At 38.2% G+C, this 24774-nt stretch overlaps 1 protein-coding gene across 4 annotated transcripts in view; it reads left to right on the top strand.

The window, feature by feature from the left end:
- Positions 1–1163: 1163 nt before the first annotated feature.
- Positions 1164–24774, top strand: part of LOC134212966 (peroxisomal acyl-coenzyme A oxidase 3) — a 70599-nt gene continuing 46988 nt past the window's right edge. Inside the window, exon 1 of one of the 4 annotated variants that reach the window (XM_062691369.1) lies at positions 1164–1397. The gene's annotated coding sequence lies outside the window, so the exon portion shown is untranslated. Of the gene's footprint in view, positions 1421–18954; positions 19265–24774 lie in introns of those variants that run through there. The other 3 variants (XM_062691366.1, XM_062691367.1, XM_062691368.1) reach the window with 3 other exon arrangements.

The raw sequence follows: 24774 nt of genomic DNA, 5'->3' as shown, positions 1-24774 counted from the left end.
AAAAATAAAATGGTCTCGAAAATGGCCGGACAGATTTTCTTCATTTCTTCAGCAAGAATGTTTGTTATCGTTTCCGACGGGTTTATATGATATTTCCTCATGCGAAAATCACGAGCAAAGTTCAGTAAAGTGAAAAACTGAAATGAAGATTCGTATGGAAATTTGGCATGGGAATATTCGCCTACTATGCAGGACAACGTCTGCCGGGTCGACTAGTTCATAATATACTTGCATAAATCATAATAAAAATTGCAATTTTGTATGTCTATGAGTGAAAAAAAAAACAAGTCATATGCGTCCCATATTGAAAGTACATACCCGCATAACAGTCCCATTAAAATTTACATGACCTGATAATGCAAAACAACAATGTTCCAATCATACTGAAATTTTATATTCAGTTTTATAGAAGTTTTTACACATCAGTAAGCGAAAAACGGTATGGGAATGATATCCGAGTGGAGCAGTACATGTTAAAAAAAAACACGATTTAAAATAACTTTTGAAATAAGTTATTAGCAAATCAATCCCATGACATCTAAATGACATTTCCCGTTACTGGCTGCTATGGAGGCAATTTTATAAGGGAAACTCATTGTTATTTTCCATAGTTTTCCAAGCAAAATCTAAGGAGTATGTGAAAGGCACATTGACAACCATGGTCCGTTGATCAGTTTTTTTTCAAAAACTTCATGAAGTGCTTCATACAAATCCTATATCTGATTAATTCACCTAAATATTTTTGTGACATAATCGAATGAAGTCCACCTATATGTGAAAAAAGCAATCTTTCATTTACTTTATTCCATTCGATAAGTTTATTTCCAGTGCTGGCCACTAGTGTTCGCTTCAAGTTCCCAACACAATTCAGATATACATCACCCCTCGTAGACATTATACTCTTCAATATCCGAACGTGTAAATCAATTCGAATACATGCTCAAAAGCCGGCTTCCCCGGCTTGTCATCTCAGCATAAGCATACTTATTCATTCATAGATGCTTGCCGCCACGGTACGTATCCGCTCATTCTATGCTTCTTGCCGTCCGGTCCCGTGCGCTTGTATGGGTTCGATATCCAAGTGGACCTTCCGAGCCGAGCATAGGGAGTTCCTTTCCACCGAGCGTTGTGAGAGCTACCAGAGAACGGGCACATAGGCCTGAGTTAGTTTGAGTTGTACCTTCTGCCCGTTCGCATCGTTAGTGCTTGTTGTCGGTTCCCGGCTAGCGCTGTTCTATATCGGTTCAATAGATCTGCAGTGGATTATACTTTGCCAGCCACCCGCACGTTGTTCGTTTTGTTTGCGCGAAAGTGAAGTGGTGCTTCTTCATAATTAGTCAAAACAGCACAATAACGCCGGCCAGCTTTTTGATAGAGCGCTTCAAGGATCCGTTTCGGTGTGTGCAGTGAAAAGAAGAAAGTAATTATCGTGTTGGGCTATTTTTGTATCGACGACGGTGGTTTTATGTTCCCGCAGTTCGCGTGGGGGTTTCCTGGGTGGCAGTAGTTCTGGGAAAAGTCTGAACGATTGTGTATGGGTATTCGTTTGTATGTTCACTGCACTGGATGAGTGGAAAGTCAGAATCAAAAGATGCATTGATAGAAGTGCTGAAATAGTGGGATTATAAATTTTCAGATTTTTCTATCAGACTTTCCCTTTTCTGCAAGTACAACTACATCTCCGATTGTCTGACCTCCTTTCACATCAACAAGTGTTTTGAAACAAGGCTGGGCCTCAAGTAGAAGCGTATATTAGGAGCAAATAATAACACCCTACCCAAGTATTTTCAATGCAAAATATTCTAACTCCATGCCTCGTAAAAGTGTGACATCATTTGTGCATCACCTGTTATGGACATATGATACTTCTCTTTTAGTTAGCCAGATAACGTCCTAGTTTCAGATTCGCTTATGGTGAACGCGCAAACGTTTTTTTTGCTTTTTTTAATTTGAAATATGGAATTATGAAACTCTATTATTATAAGAGTAGGTATAGCATGTGTTGCAGAATAATTGAATATGTAAGCATGCCCTAATAAAAAAAAGTAACTTCACTAGATAAGAAACCATCCTTTGCTGGCTCCAGGGGGTACCTCGGACAAAAATGCGTAGTGGCGGATGTATTTAAATTCCAATAAAAACTTATCGATAAAGTTATTATAGTTGTTTAATTAGTGATTCTAAAACTTTGTATTTTACACAATATGTATGGCGATCAGTAAATCAGTAAAAAAAAGTCTCCTATCAAGAGGCTCGGAAGCCTGCTTTCCAGAGGCTCTAAAGCCTCATTTCAAGAGACTCGGAAGTCTCTATTCAAGCGGCTCGGAAGCCACATTTCAAGAGTCTCAGAAGCCTTCTTTCAAAAGGCTCGAAAGACCCTTGAAGGAGGCACAGAGACTTCCCAACAAACGGCTCGGAAATCTCCTATTCAAAAGGCTCGGAAGCCTTCATTCAGGAAGCTCTCAAGAGACTTTAAGCCTTCTTTTTATAGTCTCAGAGGTCTCCTTTCAAGAGGCTCAGAGGATGCCTTCAAAAGGCTCAGAGGCTTACTTTCTAAAGGCTCGTAAATTTTATTGCAAGAGGCTGGGAAGCCCCCTTCAAGAAATTCGAGATCCCCTTTGCAAGAGGCTCGGAAGCCTTTAAAAACCTTTAAAAAGTCTTGTTAAAAGCTTGATGTAGAAACTTAATTTGAATTGAAAACGTTCACGAAACAACGATTTTATTATAGAAACCATGGGAATAATAGAGAACCATGTATCTCGTTAACCCTTATGCGGCCAACAAAAAAAACACACGTGGATGGCCGACAGGGTACCCGTGTTCCACTAAATTGATACTCTCATAATTTCAGCAATTTTCAACCGATTTGGATAAATTTGACAGTTTTGGAAACAGAAACTCATATACTTTTTGCCCACTGTCAAGGTTAACAGCTTATGCCCATGGTTATACAAGAAATCTTTGAAGTAAGGCTTAAGAGTCTACACGCGTAACCAAGGCCATTCAATAAGTTTCAAATATGCTACAAGCTCTTTGCGCTTCTTAGAATTGAAGGTGTTCACAGTATATGCTTCGGGTAATGCAAAAATCCCTGAAATGAGGTCTTAGTCATCCGAGAAATCTCTGGAGTAAAGCCTAAAGATCTACTCGCGTATCCAAAGGCCTATTATGCAAATTCAAATACGGTACATGCTCTTTGTGGTACTTAGCATAGAATGCGTTCACAGTATATGTTCCGAGTCATCCAAGAAATCTCTGGAATAAGGCCTTAAGGTCTACACTCGTAACCATGGGTCTATGGACTTGTCTCAAAAGTGGTACATGCTCTTTGCGCATCTTTAAATCAAATGTGATCACTACATATGTTCTGCGCTATCGAAGAAATCTCTCGGATAAGTCCTCTGGCGCCTTCATTGCATATGTTCATGGTCGTCCAAGAAAACCCTGGAAAAGGCCATCAGGTCTACACGCGTAACCAGAGATCTTTTAGATTGTTTCAAAACTGGTACATGCCCTTTGTGGTACATAGAATAGAACGCCTCTATTGCATATGTTCATGGTCCTCCAAGAAAACCCTGGAAAAGGCCTTAAGATCTACACGCGTAACCAAAGATCTATCAGATTTTTTCAAAAGTGTTACATGCCCTTTGTGGTACATAGAATAGATTGCATCCATTGCATAGGTTCATGGTCATCCAAGAAAACCCTGGAATAGGCCTTTAAATCTGCATGGGTACCCAGAGATCTTTTGGCTTGTTTCAAAAGTGGTACATACCCTTTGTGGTACATAGAATAGAATGCGTCCATTGCATATGTTTATGGTCTTCCAAGAAAATGCTAGAATAGGCTTCAGGATCTTCACACGTAACCAGATACCTTTCGGATTGTTTCAAAAGTGGCATATGCCCTTTGTGGTACATAGAATATACCGCTTTCATTGCACTTGAACAATCCTCAGGAACTTCAAGCGTAACCAGAGCTCTTTCGGCCTATTTGAATAGTTATACATGCCTTTTATGGTACGTAGAATAGAATGCACTTATTTCAAATGTTCATGGTCATCCAAGAAAACCCTGGAGTAAGGCATTAGGATCTACACCAGAGCCTGTTTTAAATTTGGTACATGCCTTTGGGGTTCTAGAATAAAAAGCGTTCATGGCATATGCTAATGGTCATCCTAGAAATTTATGGAGTAAGACTTCTGAAGCTTACACGAATATCTAGAGGGTCTTTGAAGTCACTCCTTACGGAATCCAAGTTTCAAAAGTGCTCGCGTTTTCAGGGGAACACCACTCGATACGGAAGTAACGCACAACTGTCATTTTCATTATTTCATGCATGCTGCGACGCAGCAAAGCCAAATCAACAAAAATGACAGTTGTTCGCCGCCTCCGTATCGATTGGTGTGCCCCGACGCGAGCACTTTGAAACTTGATTCCGTGAGGAGTGTCCTCAATCTAATTTTAATATGGTACATGATCTTTGCGATATTAGCCCGTTTTTTCCCTCACGTTCTTGGCGTGAAGTTGTATCGTTCTAATTTATTTACATTTTTCATTTCCAAAGAGTAGACAACTTCATATTAGGGATATGAATGAAGTTTGTATACTACCCTGAACCAACAACAACAAGACAACAATAACTACTTGGAATGCTAATATATCAAGATGAGGTTTCACATCTTGTTTATTCTTCAATACCTGCCCAGAGCTAATGACAACAACTTGAACTACTTGAAATGCAAACATGTACCAATAGCTTTCCGTTCGTGGGTTGATCTGCAGATCATTCCGATATGGAGTTCATAGACTACCTAGTACCATGGCAAAAACAAAAACTACAGCAGATGTTCGATAACTGCAAGTCATTTAACTGCAATGCTTTTTAACTGCAATTTATTCTTCTTATTTATTTTATTTATTTATTTATTAATAATGTACATAGCCACATAAGTAACCTCTATTGGTTTTCAAAGTATATGGAACTATAACTATTTCACAAGTGCCAATGTATTCTACCTATTTCTTATAAAATTAGACACACTCTCTGTGAACAGATGAAGACTGCGCTGAAGTCGGCAATTAGTTGGCAAATTATTCCAAATGTTGACGGCTCTATGACGATGAGAATCTTTCAAATAATTAGTCATGCATCGTGAAACAATCAGTATGGAATTGCTCTTGTTGATCGTCCATACGTAAAAAGTTCTCAAGGTATTTTGGGGGATTATTTAGAATTTTGTAAGTTTGGGTGCAGGTACGCAGCTTAAGGTGAAGATCATACGTACAACCTAACAGCAAGTCTGCATAATTCGATATATGATCATGCTTTTTAAGATTAAAAACATACCGAGTAACGGCATTGAAGGCTAAATTAAGTTTTTTTAAGTTCCTCTGTGAAAAAAGACCAAAAAGAACATCACCATAGTCGAAAATAGGTATCAGTTGCGATATGGCCAATTTTTTTCTAATATGTTGTGGAGTGCATTGCCTTAAAGTAGATAGTGAATGTAGAGCATTATGAATTTTCCTACTTACTGAATTAACTTGGGCATTCCAATCCAAAGAATAGTCCATAACAATACCAAGATTTTTAACTGTTTCAGAATATTGTATAAAATCGTCCCCAACTTTCACTAACGGTGCATTCATTTTGGACATACGCTTTGATCTAAAGATAATTGTTTGAGTTTTTCTTGTATTTAGTACAAGTCCATTTAGCTCACACCACCTAACAATATTGCAAATATCCTCGTTCATTTTTCTAACCATATCTGACACACAACTTGGTGGCGCGGAAAGGTACAATTGACAATCATCGGCATATAAATGAAATTTGCAAAAAGACAATACAAGTGGTAAATCGTTTATATACATTGAGAAAAGCAATGGACCAAGTATTGAACCTTGAGGTACACCACACGAGAGACTCCTTTTATTTGATTGTTTATTGTCAAATTCAACATATTGAAATCTGTTTGACAAATAAGAAAACACCAGCTTAACTGAAGGCGAATCAAGAAGAAAATTACTTGAAAGTTTATTGCAGAGCAGTTTATGATCGATGGAGTCAAATGCCTTACTAAAATCCGACCATGACATCAAAGTAATTAGTTTTTGTCCATAGCTTCTCTAATATCATTTTCGATTTTAATCAAGCTGTTATCGTACTACATTTTTACGGTACCCTGATTGTGATTCACAAATAAGATCATGTTGATTGAGGTGATCGTTCAGCTGTTTGGAAAGAATTGATTCAAAAATTTTGGACAATGCGCAAAGTATACTGATGGGTCGATAATCTTTCTCAGTAGAAGGACTATCACTTTTTCAATAGGAATAACTTTTGCTGTTTTCCAGTGTTCAGAAACACAGAAAAAGTGATGCATGAATTAAACAGATCTGTTAGATGAGGCAAAATAACATAACATTTTTAACATTTTAATGGAATTTGGTCGACACCTATAGAATCACTTGTAGCTGCGGCAAACTGACACAGAACTTCATCATTAGTGACTCCTTTAAATGAAACATCGTTTTGAGATGCTGAATCATTGATATGTTCATTGAATGAAAACGGCAAAGCATGTGAAATGAAATAGTTATTAAGGGTTTCAGAAGTAACATCGCCTCCACCCATTTTTAAATTGAAATTTTTCAGTACAATTCTTTTAATGTTACGCCAGAGTTGTTTGGCTGGAAGCTGTGCAATGAGATTGATTGTAAAATATTCTCTTTCCGGACGTATGACTTCTCGGTTTGCAAGATTTTTTAAACATTTGAAATTATTCTTCCTGCGATCATCATCTTTATCTCGTTTCCAGCACTCATAGGTCACAGAACGGTTCTTGAAAACTTGTTTAATATGATTATTCATCCAAGGGTAATTATGGTCGTTTCCAACTTTCTCTTTCAAATGAGCATATTGATTGATTATCGATACAAACAGCTTGTTAAAGTAATTAAGTTTCTCATTAACATCATTGTGTTGGTACATCATGTCAAAATTAGAATTGCGTAAGCTTGAGATTAATGATTCACTATCAATTTCATGGTAATCGCGAGCCCAATACACCTCAGAGCATGTTTTAGGATGCCTGAATTTGAAATCAATACACACGAAGTCGTGGTCACTAATACCTCCAATAGATGATTGATATACATTATTGATAAGACTGGTGCAGTTTCCTGTAAATAGATCGATTGTAGAGGATGTGCAGCCAACTTTGTGGCAGGTAGGGAAAGTTTTAATTAGTTTAAAGGACAGTGCATTTATTTGATCACACATGTTTCTTGTTTTTAAATTGCTTTCTAGCATCATGTTAACATTAAAATCTCCTGCAACCAAGATATTAGGCTCAGTAGCAGAGATTTCAGAAATAAGATCGAATACGACGTGTAATTTAGATAGGTTTATGTCGGGTGGCTTATATATTATTCCACAGACTAGATTGGCTTGTTTAAGTTTAACGAAAAGGTAATCGATATCGCTCTCGCTTCCCGATTTAGAGATGACAGTAAACTTTAAATTCTTCTTCAAATAAAGGGCAATTCCCCCTCCGCAAACTTTTTTCTTCGTGTGTCGATCAGATCTGATGATGTTATATCCACTTATCTCAACAAGTTTGTTTGTATGAGTTGATTTAAGCCAAGATTCAACGACAGCAAAAACACCAAGTTCAGATTTATCTAGGAGCGCACGATAGTTGGCTATGTTATTAATTAAACTTCTGGCATTGTGTAGACCAATTTTCAAAAAATTCTTAGAGCGTCTTTGAAGCAGGGATTGCATCGGACTGTAATCCTTGTAATGGAGTTCAATTTTTGAATCGTAAATTGTATCGCAAATTTCTGAATGAGAAATATTATGGGAAGGTACATTGGCATTTATGTTGTTATTAGAGGAATTGAACGTTTCTCGTTTTTTGATTCGAACTCACGGATTTCAACGCCTTCTGGCCAGTAGAATCTGTCATTGATGAATGGAATCAAATCATCGGACACAGACACTTTAAAAGAAACAAACGACAGTTCACTGATGTCCTTGTTGCGCGGCACTAGTTTTACGCATCTCAGCGTGGATTCTCCAACGTTGAGTGTTTCTCGGAGGTATTCCAGGACGTCTTCTTCGTTTTGTTCAACATGGAAGGGAGTTACATAGAACGATTTCAGATTATCAGCGGATGTTTCTCGACGATAGCTTCTGTTTACTACACGCAGACGACAGTTCTGTTGCTCATCCGCAGGCAAACCGTTAGGTACGTTTTGATGATTGATACCATTGATACCATTGTTGACAGTATGTGGAGACGAGCTAGAGTTGGTTATGGCATTGGGGTTTTTGGCGGCAACGGAGCTGATGGTGGCGACAGAGTGGGTGGTGGCGACGGAGCTGTTTGTAGCGGCAGAACGGGCGGTGGCGACGGAAGTGGTGGCTGTACTGGTGTCAGAGCTTGTTGTATTCATTGTAGCGTTGATAACGGGGGCAGCAGCGGTGTCATTAGTTGCTTTGGAAGTGGAGGCAGTGGCACAATTTGTGACAGTAGCGGCATAGGTAGTGGGATCAGCAGAATTTACATTATTGTTGGCAGGAAAAGTAACTCTGGATCGACAAGGCGGTGAAACATTAATGTGATCACTAGATTCATCGCCAATCAAGTCAGCATTAGTTTCTCCTTCAGCACCAGTTAACGTCATATTTGCAGCATTCGATCGAAGAGAAAGGTCCAAATTGAAGCGGTCAATACTGTTGTAGAACTCGGAGTGATCATGCAGTGCTGGTCCGTTGACGAAAAGTTCTGTAGTCTGGATGAAATGTTGGAATCGCGGCGCATTGAAGTGGAGATTGATAGTAAGTTGCAGAGGCTTTTCACATTCTCTCCGAACTGTCCGATCCTTAGATCCATAGAGTCGACACGAAGTAGAAGATCCCGCATCGTCTTCATGATTACTGATTCTCGATCCATTATGCTGGGGTTAAAATTGACTCTACAGTTGTCGCAGAACCAAAGAAGGCCCACATTGGCTGTCCAAGCTTTGAAGTTGGTGGAGTTCAGACCAACGCATCCAGGGTGGAAAAGTCCTCCACGACCCGCTGCACAGAACACTTCTGTCTGATCTCCCCGGATTCCTACCGCAGGCCTTACATGTATCCATGATTTAAAAATCTGTTCGATTGAAGATTCCGAACTAGAAAAGAATTTCACTACTAACAAAACAAATGAGGTCATAACAAAGTGATGATATACGTATAAATGCACTGTTTCCTCTCAATTCAATTGCACAGAGGTTTCCCGATGTCCTCACTGAAAGTTCAACTACTTACGTACCGTCGCTAAAGCCGATATCAAACCAGAATCCTACACATCAATTACAGTGTTTCAGTTTTGAGACCACTGAACGCACCGAGACTCGAGACTCTATCCGATACAGCACCGCTGTGTGTGAAGCGTGCAATGCACAGAGCAAAACAAAACAGCTCAAATCGTACTACTGGTACTACATTACTGCCGCTGCAATCATCCATACGTGTATTTACACGCATACCAACCCAATGTTACCTCAACCGTTGACTGTTTTCGCTACTTTTCGTTGATTCAAGTTGGCTTCCCCGGGTGAGCAGATTCTTAAATCACTTTTACAATAAAGTTTTGATAGGAACAGTTTGATCTTCGGTTATGTTCTGATTCACGAGTAATGCTTGAAACTTTTCCCCACGATAAACTGCCGCGATCGATATTATAACTTGCGAAAAAAATAGATTTGAGTCGGACGTAGTTAGATACTCGTTTGTGTACGAAACGCTTTCTCAGTAATCAATTCGATAGTTGCAACAGTTTTACAGTTATCGGACCGCTAAACTTTAAACCGATGTCAGACTCAATGACAGCTGCATTGCGCTGCACATTTAGATGCACTTTTATTGCATCTGACGTCGATTGACAACCGTTTGACGTCTAGAGTGCGTTGCAGTTATCGAACGGCATTCGATAACTGAAAAGTAAACATTTTGCAGTTATCGAACGGCTACTGTACTAGGAATGCGTACATTCACTCAGATGAGGTTGACCCGATTTTGTCACTCCCAGATTTTGTCTACCCCTGATTTTGCCTAAACCTTCACTGCCTGTAGCTTATTATGAATCATTTATGAGTACCTGTTAATAAGTTTGTAAGTCTCTTCGACAAAAAAATACGGATTCCATTCACGTATTTTGCCTTGCTACGGAGCCCACGACAATGAAAATAACTACTTAAAATACAAACATATACCAAGAAGGGGTCTCACAACTTGTTTATTTTCAAATAACTGCCTCCACTAAGGAGGTTGATCCATCGACCTTGACTCTATTTCATAGACTATCTGGAGCTCAAGACAACAACAAGAACTACTTGGAATACAAACATATACCAAGATGGGGTCACAAAACTTGTTTATTCTTCGATAACTGCCTCCATTACGGAGATTGATTTACAGGACTTCGGTGGGGTTTGATCCCACGAAACCAGTATGCTAGACAGGTGTTTTCCCTACTAAGCTACGAAGGACCTCCGTCGTCCTCCGCAGCTTAGCGGGTACTGATGAAACCAAATTCACAGCACCGGGCATGTAGCCGAACTCTTGCAATACATTCTCAGAACTAACTCTCTAATATATGTTTTTGTACAATGCCAACCAAGTAGGATGAGTATTTAGTATTATCTGGCTCCTACACACTTGCTTCATCACCAACGGCGCTTGATGAAGTAGGGTTGTGTGAGATTGTGCCAGTTGGTCGTCAGATCCCAACCCGACCACATAAGCGAAGAGGGATCGCCTTTCGAGTTCAGTACATTCAAAGTTAATTGCCTATGTTCCGGGTATTGAGCCACCCGGAGTGGAAATTAATTACTATGTCTGAAACTCGATTATGCATATGCACAACATGTGATAGATTAAGTTCGGAAAAGGTATTGGAGGAAAACCGCTACCTTCCGTCCTTCCCAGTTGTTCTTCAATAACTGCATCCGTTACGGAGGTTGATACACCGACCTTGACTCTATGGAGTTCGTAGACTTCCTGGAACCCACGACAACAACAAGAACTACTTGGAATACAAACACATACCAAAAAAGGGTAACGCTACTTGTTTATTCTTCGATAACTGCCTCCATTACGGAGGTTGATCCGAAGACCTTGACAGTATGGAGTTCGTAGACTACCTGGAGCCCATGACAACAAGAACTACTTGGAATGCAAACATATACCAAGAAGGGGTCACAAAACTTGTTTATTCTTCAATAACTGCCTCCATTACGAAGATTGATCCACAGACCTTGACTCTATGGAATACGTAGACTTCCTGGAACCAATAATACCAAGAACTACTTAGAATACAAACAAATACCATGAAGGCGTCACACAACTTGTTTATTCTTCTATAACTGCCTCCGTTACCAAGGTAGAACCCCATACCTTGACTCTATGGAGTTCGTAGACTACCTGGAGTCCTCGACAACAACAAGAACTACTTGGAATACACACATATACCAAGAAGGGGTCACGCAACTTGTTTATTCTTCGATAACTGCCTCCATTACGGAGATTTTTCCGAAGACCTTGACTGTATGGAGTTCGTAGACTACCTGGAACTCACAAAAACAACAAGGTCATTGGATGATTCGGAACATATACTGTGAAAGCATTATATGCTAAGCACCATAAAGAGCATGTACCGTTTTTGAATTTGCTCGATAGACCTTTGGTAACGTTAGCAGACCATAAGATCTCATTCCAGGGATTTTTTGGACCACTGAGGCCTTACTCCAGAGGTGTTTGGAGAACCAGAATATATACTGTGAACACCGACTATTCTAAGAAGCGCAATGAGCATGTAATATATTTGAAACTGGTTGATAGTCCTTCGGTTACGTGTGTAGACTCTTAAGCCTTACTTCAAAGATTTCTTGTATAACCATGGACAAAAACAGTAAACCTTGACAATGGGCAAAAAGTTTATGAGTTTCTGTTTCTAAAACTGTCAAAATTATCAAAATCGGTTGAAAATTGTTAAAGTTATGAAAATATCAATTTAGTGGAACACGGGTACCCTGTCGGCCATCCACGTGGTAAAAAACAGATGCCCTCCCACGTCCCTCCTCACTGTATCAACGTGATTTTTCTCACAGATGCTACATTTTATGAAGTTCTTAGATGTCACCGAGTTTCAGCTTTCAGCTATAAAAATTCATTGAAATATCACCACTTGAATTTTAAAAAGGAACACAGGTACCCCGTCGGCCGCATAAGGGTTAATTGTCAGGACCGTTTTCCATATATCTTATGAGTTATGCTTATTTAGGACCTTAAGATTGAAATAGGAGGTACCTCAATGAAAGCAAAAGTTCGAAGGGGTACCTTCTTAACAATTATTGTTGTTTTTTATTACTTGGCGTAATAACCAAAAGTAAGCAAGCCGGCTGGTGGCATCACTTTGGTTAGAGCTTCAATGCATGAAGGTTTTCAACGATAAATGTGCTCAACCACAACACATTAGGCTAAGGTTTGTGCCGTGTACTCAATGAGGTTTTCTTTCAAATCAAAACCATGTTTTTCATGGCAAAATACAGCCTTAGATACATCTTGTACGAGGAAAAACAAACATTCGTGCATTGCTTCGAATTGGAAAAAAATGGAATTTCAACAAGAACATCTGATCTTCAATATTTATTTCAGGCTTCCGAGTACATATCAAAAAGTTGTTTTAATAGATTTTTCGGGGAAGGGTCGTTTGGCCGAAAGCCATTTTGCCGAATGCCACTAGGCCGAACAAACCATTAGGCCGAAACCCATCTGACCGAAAGTTATTTGGCCGAAAGGGACATCCGGCCGAATAGGTCATTTGGCCGAATTGGTCTGCTGGCTGACTAGGACATTTGGCCGAATAGGATATTTGGTAGCATGAAGCTTTTGAAATTTTTTGTATGGATCGTCACACTTTACTCAACCCCCATCCCCTCACTAATCGTTACATAATTTGTGAACGTTTCGAATATGAGATTTGGCCGAATAGGGCATTTTAAGGTCACTCCTGACGGAATCCAAGTTCCAAAGTGCTCGCGTTTTCGGGGGCACAACACTCAGTTCAGAGGCGGCGCACAACTGTCATTTTTGTTGATTTAGCTTTGCTGCGTCGCAGCATGCGTGAAATAATAAAAATGACAGTTGTGCGTTGCTTCCGTTTCGAGTGGTGTGCCACCGAAAAAGCGAGCACTTTTAAACTTGGATTCCGTCAGGAGTGACCTTAAAAGTGAGAAATGAGGAGTGAGAAGTAAGACGTCTTTCGGCCAAATGACCCTTTCAGCCAAATGATCGTTTCGGCCAAATGATTTTCGGCCTAATGGTCTGTTCGGCCAAAGGGTATATTCGGCCAAACAACTTTCGGCCTAGTGGCCTTTGTCGAAATGGCATTCGGCCAAACGGTATTCGGCCAAACGGCTTTCTCCAGATATTTTTTTTATTCGTATATTTATTTGACAGGCACTCTGTGTTCTTAACCGCTACTGTGCCGTGATCTACTGTGGTACTCTGCTGTACAGAGTCATCTCCAGATATTCTGTGTATTTATTTTTCGTCATTTTCAGCAGCTAAGCAAATTTAGGATTACGAGGTACCGAAGTGTAATGTTTGATTGGAACCGCATTTGACGGTGAGATTGGAACTATTAGTTTCACTCTCTACCAGTCTATTTATATTAACATCGTCTCTGGCTCACAACTTCATTAGTGTTTTGTTATCGACAGAACACTGATAAAAAGCACTTATGAAATTTTCAAGGAACCGGAATACAATTTTTTTTTTTTTTTTTTTATGTCTTTATTAAGGAGACTTTCAGCCCGAGGCTGGCTCGTCTCCGATATACAATTTTTTGTTTAAATAATATTTTGGTGGAATTACAAATTGTGATCCTATACCGCGGGCATCGCATTCCATGCACCTAAACACTTTATCAAAATTAAAAACAGGGCCTCTAATTTTGATGTGTTCTACCGTTGGCGGATTTCGTATCAAAGGATCAAAATCCACAACTATTTATTCGATACGTACCTTGAAAACCGATCTCTTTGATTTATATTTCGCTTACTTTATCAATTGCGATTGCATTTTAAGCACAGTTACATTTGATACAATTATGGTCAACACGCGAACAAATGATAGGTACCTGAAACTTCCCACTAGGTGGCAATTTGTTTATGATTTGTGTTGTTTAAAATCCAAAGCCTACTTTCCATTTTAATGGCCGAAAAGATTACGCTTGCGAATGAAGGTGTAGGATTACAAATCTGGAGATGGCGAGTTTGATTCTCGATCTGGCCTAGGATGTTTTCAGGTGGTTTACCTGGGCATTGTGTATTTATTGTACTTTTCACACAAGATATATATTCAATCAAAGGCGGGCATAGAAATGCTTTCAGTTAATAACTGAGAAATACAAATAGAACACTAAGCAAGTTCCAGTTGAAATGTAGCGTCACTGAAGAAGAGAAGCCAAATTATTTATAAATTAATTACACTGTATTCCTTTTTATTTATTGATATCTGAGTGAGGAAGATCCTCAGTCCTGTGTTTTTGCTGTCGGGTTTCAAGTAATCCATGTAAAGGTAGGATTTTCGGGGCATAGTATAGGGGAAACTGCATAAAATGGGCCGGTTGGGTAAAAAGCGTCACAACGTTTGCTAAGTTAATAACCCACACTTTACACAAAATCGAAAGCGATTGAAGCCAAAATAAACATTTGTAGGTAAGGTCTCACATAAAAGAACTTGGCCAAAATATCTCTATGGAAATTAACAAAAAATATGGAAGAAAATGATTAAGCTTTTCTAGTGGAATGTCTTCACCTGTCATAAAACAGATTAGTATTATATTCCATTTATTTTCTCCACGATGGTATATGTAGTACTAAGTAAGTCGTCAAATAATGTTTTTTACTCATTTTGATGTAAATTTGGCGTTCATTTTTTTTTTTTTTTTTTTTTTGAAGGTTTACTGGCGGGACTCTGAATAGAGTAGAAACCTCTGCACCAGGCCTTTGATGATACCGTTGCATAATTCCTTTCGAAGCAGTTTGCCAGCCGTACACGGAACATGTCGTCCAAGAAGACGCTGTTGCAACTGAATCAGAGGGAATTACGTTCATAAATAGTTAGACAGGTCTCATGCTAACTAACATCGTTATAGTTTAAAGTCATTTTTGTCATTTTCTTGTCAGAGTCAAGCTATTTTGTCAGTTTTTATGCTATTTAGACGTCTATTGTCATTGTACGCGCCCGAAATCGACCGAAGCAGTTTTTTCAACTCACATGGAACATGTTGCCCAATGCTTCATCGAAGAAACTGAGTCGGAAGTTTTTTTTTATCAAGTATAAGAAAGTGTTCAAACCCCGATTTATAAAAAATGTTAATAATTAATAACTTTTGAAGCAGTTTTCCAGCCGTACAAGGATCATGTCGTCCATTAAGACACTGTTGAACTGGCTCAAAAGACATTACATTTACAACTCTAATAGATACTCTTTCCCATTATCTCATTCCTAATCATATAGATTTTTTTAATCTTTCGTTTATTTTGGAGGCTCAATTGCCGAATCATATAGATTGATCTGTACGATGTCATTCTTGTCTTTATGGTCAGAAGGTATGAAGTATGCGTTCCTTGAATTACTTTGTTTGCCTAAGTTATTGGTTCATCCTGTGTCAATACTATCAAACACAATGTAAGTTATGTCTTGTAAAAGTGGAAATTGTTCATGCATTTAGTCTATTTTATTGTTATTCCTTTGTCAAGGTATTACTATTATTATGTTCTAATAAGTAGCTTGATCGTTTCCAAACTAACTGTATTTATCTATCATGTACTAATGATCAGTTATGAGTCAGCTATAGGATTCACTTTTCGGTGGTAAAGTAAAGCTTCATCACGCCTATTCCCTACTATAAGTAAAAATTATCGTGAATGAAGCCGTCATAAGATTGTTCATATACCATAATTATAATTTGCGGTATTTTTTATTATTGCTCTTCGAAGTGGGCATAACAAAATAAAACTGGCACCACGTTCCTAGTTTTGAAACAACTTCTACTCAGTGAATCCAGCAGTCGATTCCCTACGAATGTCTTGAATTTTGTCTTGTTTTTTAAATAAATGCCTAGCTAGCTAATTGTAAGCGTGGCTACGACTCATCGTCACAGGGAACGCATCAGAAAAGTATTGCCGAAAAGAAGAGAACTCACATCATTATCACTGATAAAAAGGCCTCTGCTTGGCTGCACTACCATTCAAGGCTCCAAGACACGAGATCCGTTGGATCACATGCAAATGCCGTAAATTAGTGCGTCAATGCCAGATATGTAACGCGGCACCAAATAAAAATAGTCAACATGTGATACCACCACGACAGGATATGTCTTTGGTTGCCATATCAGTGCTAATGGCGTAAGCCGACCCACCGCGGCAAGGTAACATATCCGAGGGGAAGGATTTTGATGTAAATTTGGCGTTCATATAGTCTTATTTAATACATTCTTCTGCAAAAAAGACTTGTTTTCAAAAATCTAAACTCTTTTATTATTTCAGAAAATAATAAAATCATTAAATTTTTACCATTTGGCACAAGAGGCTTTCATAACTAATTACACAGCTCAACAAGATTTTGTCCCTAACACCAAACAATGTGTCCCTAGTAGATTTTTGCTCGCTGAATCCGAATCTGACTTCAGATTTGCTCTAACACGTCGAGATTTTAAGATATACCTCAATAAATGTCGTAAAATCAATGATTTTGGGCATTTTGGAACAGCCATCGTTAACCCTATAAAAAGAATTAATAGTCAATCAAGGTCCAAAATGGATCACAAACATCTAATCTTTCGAAATGAGGTGCATTTTGAACAAGTTAAACATAATAAGTGTGATTTATCTACAATTTTAGTAAGTGAAAGTTATTTAAAAATATGTTTTATGCAAGCCTTTTTCGAAAACTTGTATACAAGCCTGGTAATTATCTGTGAACGGTTTTGAGAGGAAAGTAAAAAGAATTCAGTATAATAGTTTGTCCAAGCAAAAAAATAATATGTTTTCATTGAAGTAAATATGTAAATAAATATATTGAATGTAAATATGATATTGTATTTCCTCTGGCGCAATAAATTTTCAATAATTGCTCAAGTGATATGGTGTATTTACTGTCAATTTATGCTCCTTTATTATGTTCATTCGAATAAAGCATGTACGCAGTTCTATATATTTTGATTATTCCTGCATTTAAGATCATTCCAATATTCCTATGATAGAAATTTTGGCGGAAAACTATCAATTAGCAAAATCAATCAACGAATCGATAAGTTGTTTTCGATCGTTCTTGTGTATGATTGCATACAAGCTGAAGCGACGTTGACGGCTACGCAACAGAAACCGGAAAACGTCAACAACCTACTCGTGCGTGGGGACTTTTATTTGATTCGCGTTGAAAATGCTGCGTGGATGTTGCAATCAATAATCCCAATGCAATTTCTTTAAACTATGGTCAGCTTATAACATTCAAACGGGAAAAAGTTCGATAGTTTTATCAAGCTTTGTTATGTGCTAAGACGAAAAGTTATGCGCCAAAAAAAACTTGGGCTCCGCTCCACTTGTGTGCTGTTCAACATGTTACAGTTATCCGAGCCTATGATTCGCCAATTCTGCACTCTGATATTTCTCTAATTTAACAAAACAACGGCATGAATGAGAAAATTTACGATGAAGTTACAAAATGGTTAAGTTTCAACTTATTTTCCGAGTGCTGAAATGTATTTTATTAGTCAATGTGGCTTGAATGCTATGGTAAGGGATCTAGTACAGTATTTGAATTTGTTCAAATTGCAATCCGATCTGTTTCCTTGTTGATTAAATGAATGGAACTTTCTGGATCATCATGTTCTCACTATATTCTAGCACAACACAATTGCAACATGATAACAGATTACGTGTGGTTATTGGAAGTTGATCGATCAAAAAAAAAAACAACCAGAAATCGAGCAGAATAACTTTTTAGGAGGAGGAGAAATGTTGAGCATAAAATGAAAAAACATGGATATTTTATTAAAAGTCGAATGAAACTGACTAGTATCTCTATACTTCATTCAACATTTTCATATCCCAGTTCCTCTGGCCGCATGTTGTGGAATTTTTGGTGACTTCGAACTGGTGGTGATGGCGTTTGCATGCAAGTTTTTGAAAAACAACTTGCATGGAATATTTTTAAATTAAACTCACTGAACTTAAATTTAAGTAAAACCGAATAGAAAACAATTGTAACGTGCAAATCTGATGTAAATTCATTAGATCAGATGTGCTTATACCGTTTCGGGTATTGTTTGACCTAAAATTATGTTAATATACTTCATGAAAGTCCTTAGAAAAATGCCAATTTCTTTAAATTAGCGGTATTAATTTAGCTATATCTCAAAATTTGGACGTGTTAGAGCATATCTGAGGACAGATTCGGATTCAGCGAGCCAAAATCTACTGAAGACACATCAATTGGTTCTGAGGACCCGCAAAAGGTTAAATTTTGTTCCCCTGTGTTATGTTACGCAGTGATAGCAGAAAGTTAAAAGTAAAACCTTGTGGAACATGCACATTGGCAAACGAATGATTCAGCGTGCAAATGAATAACCGCAAGTCTGAGTGTCGATTTATTACTATTTTGTTTGACAGTTTTAACATTTGAATGACTTCTAAATATAAGACTAATGAAAAATATTATTTTTCTGTTAGACATTTCATATCTTCTTCAAACTTAGATAATATCGTTTGGTTCACTGTTCACTCCTTTCCTCCGATACCCAACCAGCTGCTTGCTACAAAAAGTTGCTTTCATTATATTTTGTATTTGCTTGCCTCGACAATGTAGTGCAGTGTCTTGTATCGTTCCCGTCTGGCAGTCCATTTTGAGTGTTCCTCTCGGTTGGCCACGAAGCGCGAGAAAAAAGAAACGTTTTTGTAAAGATCTCGTCTTGAGTCACAGTGATACAGTTCTGGATTTGATAATAGTTTTCGCGCTGTAAAGTGCTTAATGGAAACCGTGAAATTGTGCTGCTGAATCGTCATCACCGTCAGTGTTTCGTTAGATCGACCATACCGGAGTGTTATGCATGCGGGTAGGTTTGTGGTTATTGGCAATTCATTACCGATGGCGAAACTACGACGGGAGAGTCTGGTTAACGACGATAGCAATGAAGGTATCGTAAATTGAACAAGATGAGAAGAAAATAAGTGATTGGTTGCATGGTGGACCCACGTGAGATAGATGGTTGTATGTGCTATTTGTGTAGTTGAGGTGACAACTTTAGAGTTTTCGAAGTTATATTGGCCGATCGACTAGTGTGGTGAAGATAGGAAAGATGGTGATAGGCTTGCGGTTTGTGTGCAATTATGGGTTCGTTTTCCACTTCTACGGCCGTCTGAAGGCCATCTGGATATCTCATCGTTTTTGCTCACCTCAATTGTATACCGCTTTGAACTGGAAGCATTTATTATGAAGGGGAAATGAAGTCTTTTTCATTACAGTCGGATGTGGTTAAACATCTCCAATCGAAAACTCTGTGTAACGGCTCATATTTCCGAAACAAAAAGAAGAACATGCAAAATCATGATCTATGATATTTTTGAAGCAGAACGAAGTGATACCATAATATAGTCGTACAAATTGAAGTGTTGTGATGTGATAATTATGATGTGTTAATTGCATTGAAATGATGCGTCCAAAAAGATAAACTTTTAGCCTCAATGTGTGAAGATCTGGATTTCACTACATTTGTTGGGATTATGTCAAATAATGTCACGCCTCATGGAGGAACAAACATTATCAGACCGCAATGTGTAGTGAACCTCTTCTCATGCCTCGATTTTTTTTAGGAGGCAAATCGCATAATTAATCTTCGAAAAGAAAAACGCTATACAAAGCGTTTGAAATTATTCGGAGCGCAATTTATTATAAGAAAATCATTTTGAGCTTTTAGTGGAATGTCTTTACTAGTCGTAAGACAAGTTTGTACAATTGCACTGAATTCCACAATTTTATTGTACCTTAGACAAATACGTATTTTGACCTCAACAGTAAGGCCGTCTTCAGTGTCTCGTACTTGACTCGACGCGCAATTTATTGTTTACACATGCATTTTCAACTATTGCATTATGCATTCAAACGGAAGAATTCATTCTTGCATGAGTGACAAGCAAACCATATTTCCAAAAATCTCTGAAAAGAATTTCAACTGGACCAGGAATTCCATTACATAAAGCTATTTCTTGTGTGACAAAACCAATGAAACCAACCTAAACTGGAGCAGAAATCGAATCTGCAGATCCCGAAATGGCAGTCCAATGTCATAACTCACAAGGCCATTCCTGAACTAGCCATTCATTTGCATGCTATCTTTATGAAGACAGCAACGAATCACTGGTAATTTATTAAGTAGAAATCATATCATCATTACCTCCCTCCACTACAGAGGAGAGGGTGGTTGCGGTCTGCAATCGCCATGGTCGTTATCATCTAATTAGATTGCTGCTAACCATCAAATGGCTATCCATCAGCTTGCATAGTAGCTGCACTCAATGAAATTGTCCGTTACGTAACCATGTTGTTTGGCTTTAATGAAACATTTAGGTGACCCTACGAAAAAAAAAAAACAATAACAAATCGATGAAAAATCAAGTTGTAACCGGGCGGTGAATTCATCTATGTATCGACATTCTTAGCAACTCTATGCTGTGCAGGAAAAAATGACAGCGTTATCAGTTAATTTGCTGCAACTTCCGCGCAAATAAGCAAACAACTGTGCTCGATGTTTTGATCATAATGCCAGCTCTATCCCGGAGTGAAGAAGTTTGACACCGTCGGACACTTCGTGTTTGCCGGATATCACCAATATGGCATTGACAACATCTTTGTGTACCTAAAGCGTTCCTGGATTGGTGAACCAGCAAAAACACCGTGATTTAGGTCATGGATTCGGGAACACCAGTCACCTTTTCCAGAACGTTCCAAAAAACGTTACTGTTGTATCCGGAACCGTAACTAAAAATACACCGTGAACTTGTTCGTTCACGAATTCATAAACGTTTTTTTTGCGTGTAGAAATAGGGGAGAACAATGAATAACAAACTTGCGGTGCGAAATCACTTTTAGAATTACTCATTTCAATCTTTTGTAGGACATTTATAAACGAATATTATCATTACAATTCAATATTAGTTATTCATTTTTTAGCTGCAATGGAACCTTCACTTTCGCTTAAATTTAAGTGAAAATTTAGGGATTTTGCTGTTATTATTTCGTTGAGACTTAATAAACAAGTAATTTCACACCACCATTCGGGCGTTTTGCCCCACGCCCATTTTTAAAACATATTTTAAATGCGTTAGAAAGTCACTGTGAAATGCAGCTAGTATGAAAATTTTGCATCTCCACGTTGGAATGGTTCGGTATTCTTGTTTACAATGGTGAAAAAAATCGAAAAAAATTACGGGGTGGATTTTGGACTGTTCTCCCCTACTTGAACAAGATAAAATATTGTTATGCGTAAGAGTTAATTGAAGATAGTCGTGTATGAAACAGTTGGACAAACGGTTGAAGATTAGGGTGAAAAACAACTGAAGATTGACCAAAAATGAAGATGTACCACAGACCACAAACTCTCTAACGTTCTGCAAATGCGACAGATAGAAAATATTTGGGCGAACCTCAACCGTTTTTAATTTTTAACTTACAGAACTTCAAGATCTGAACTCAAGAAAAGTTTGGAGTACAATTGATGTCCTGAAAATACTGTGAAATGTTAATAAAAGTAAAGTGATGTTCTATGGAACAATACCAATGCAAAAGTATGGTCAAGCATATGTTGTTGACCAAACAGGGCATCATACTCTTTATTCCAGAATAGCTTGCAGTACGAGAGATATTTTGGGAATACTGGTACCTGTTATAATAACGAAATGATGTCTAATGGGGCTGTTTAAATTCAAAAGAAATTGCTTTAAATAGATAACGATCAAAGATAGGACCAAAGAGAGGAAAAACCTCTTTAAATCGTAACAAGCCATGAAAGCAAGTGTTTCGAACTTGTGCACAAGTGCAAAAAACAGAATCGGATAAGCAACCTCTATCGAGAAACCATGATGAAACGCTGTGTTCTCATTTTGCGTTGGAGAATTGATGCTTTATTAAATAATATAGCCCTCGAGTCAGTCAGTCAATCAGCTATTCCAACTCAAGGCCAAGACCCCGTATAACGCTCTGTCGATCGTACTTATTTATTGAACGTGGATGTTCTGAAAATACTGAAAATTATATCTTATCATGTTATTCTATCTACCGCCGGATGAACGGATGAAAAAGTAGAAATATGGGTAAATATTTTTTGCTATCTTCTAGGGCTTCCAAACCTTCTTATAGTTCAGATCTGATCAGATCTGATTGCTGATCTACTTGAACAACAAAGCTTTTTACGGGGTCTCAATCCTAATTTGAAGTTGGCAATGCATCTTGAGCCATAATTAAACTATTTTTTATCAAATCACAGTGTTGTCGGTACTTAAAAATATTGTTGAGGTCAGATCTTGGAGGTCTACAAGACCAACAGAGGGATTCAAAGATTTCCGAGCTTGTATGTTAGTTGGAGAAGCTCCTTGGAACATTATTATATGCGTATATCCAAAATATAAAATACAACATTCCCAGAATACCTACGGTACTACAAATTATTCTTGAGTTCAGAGTGATTTATAAATTGCTGATATTCTGTTTTGAATGGTTTTGATCTACGGTACCCCACACCAATCTTGAGCTCATATATTGGACCAACAGAGTGATTCATAGGTCCTAGAACTTGTTTGTTAGTTACATTACACCATCAGGTATCAGGACGTCGGCTCAGGAGGCACGTTCCCCTCAATTTGGGAGATTTGTGCCATCGCCTTCACTGGCCTTTCTCATCATTTACCTGACGGAAAAGGAAGTGAAAAGGGGAAAGGAAGAGGAAGTGAAGTTGGAAAGCAGAATGGAACCATTTACAGGAAAGCCAGTTATGTAGACTCACACGCATTCAGCTAGGGACTAAAGAGAGGTGTCACAAAAACACAGAGGATGTAACAATGGACGAACGTCAAAGACGAAACACAGAGTGCACTGTGAAAAACGCATAATGCGAATCCATATAGGTGACAATCACAAAGTACATTGTAAAAATCAATGCGAATCCATGTAGGTGGCAATTTGTTGAAAACTAAGTAAAACAAAATTCATAACCCCATAACCCATTCTTATTGAACCTCACGTTGAGATTAAACAAGAGTTGCCGAACCTGAATGTCAAGAACGAAACACAGAATACACTGTGAAAAACGCATCATGTAAATCCATATAGGTAACATACACAAAGTACATTGTAAGAAAAAAAAACGCATAATGCGAAACCATATAGGTGACAATTTGTTGAAAACTAAGTAAAACACATATTCATGACTCCACTCTTATTGAACGTCACGTTGAGATTGAACAAGAGTAGCTGAAGCCGAACGTCAAGGACGAGACACAGAGTACACTGTGAAAAACGCATAATGCGAATCCATATAGGTAACATACACAAAGTACATTGTAAAAAAACGCATAATGCGAATCCATATAGATGACAATTAGTTGAAAAAAAAAACTAAGTAAAAAAAACATTTTCATAACCCCACCCTTATTCAACCTCAAGTTGAGATTAAACAAGAGTAGCTGAAGCCGAACGTCAAAGACGAAACACAGATTACACTGTGAAAAAACGCATAATGCGAATCCATATAGGTAACATACACAAAGTAAATTGTAAAAAACGCATAATGCGAATCCATATAGAATTTGTTGAAAACTAAGTAAAACACATATTCATAACCCCACATATTCATAACCCCACTCTTATTTAACCTCACGATGAGGTTGAATAAGAGTAGCCGATTATCTCGGAGAAGTAAAAAGTCAACTACGCCATAGCTCCGGTTAGCGCAGCGAGGGCTAAATACTGTGAAAGGGGCCCTGGTGCGTCACAGGCTCCGTTTGCGGTTAGGTTCTTATTAGACCCCCCTAACCATTCATTCGTTGGCACGGTAAGCATAAAGCCGCATCACACCGAGAATTAGGGGTCACCTGTATGGTGGACTTTTACCACAGGAACAGGCAATCCGTAATGTTATTCTTAGCCAGATAACCAGCTGCCGACACCACACGGCTATCTAGGCTGTTCGTGGAGAGAAGTTAACATTGACTTCACGTCAACTCTCAATTTGGCCGAACAGCCGACCAATTACACCACCAATTACACCATTACATAAAATTCACAGTACTCTCCAAATAAATAAGGAACTTCAGAAAATTCTTGAGTCTTGAAGGTCTACAAGAGCAACAGAGTGATGAACAGGTTCCGAAACTTGCTTGTTAGTTGGAATAGCTCCAGTGGACAGGTCATTACATAGTACGAATGTATGAAAAACGTGTTATTATGACCACAAACTTTCATTCACATTTTTTATTCGTTTCTTTTATCGTCTAAAGTGTTGTAGAATAAAGCTTGGTTGTCCGGCTTTACATGTGCACCATTGCTACTCCATAATCGATCATATTTGGAGTAAGTTGCATCCCGAAGGCATTGGCACTCTCATACCTACATGCTTTATACATATTATACATATTCCAGTATTTTCAATCAGAA

The sequence above is a fragment of the Armigeres subalbatus genome, chromosome 2 (assembly GCF_024139115.2).
Source record: "Armigeres subalbatus isolate Guangzhou_Male chromosome 2, GZ_Asu_2, whole genome shotgun sequence".
NCBI lineage: Eukaryota > Metazoa > Arthropoda > Insecta > Diptera > Culicidae > Armigeres > Armigeres subalbatus.
Note: the sequence above shows the minus strand (reverse complement) of the source record. Positions and strands in the feature narration are given on the sequence as shown.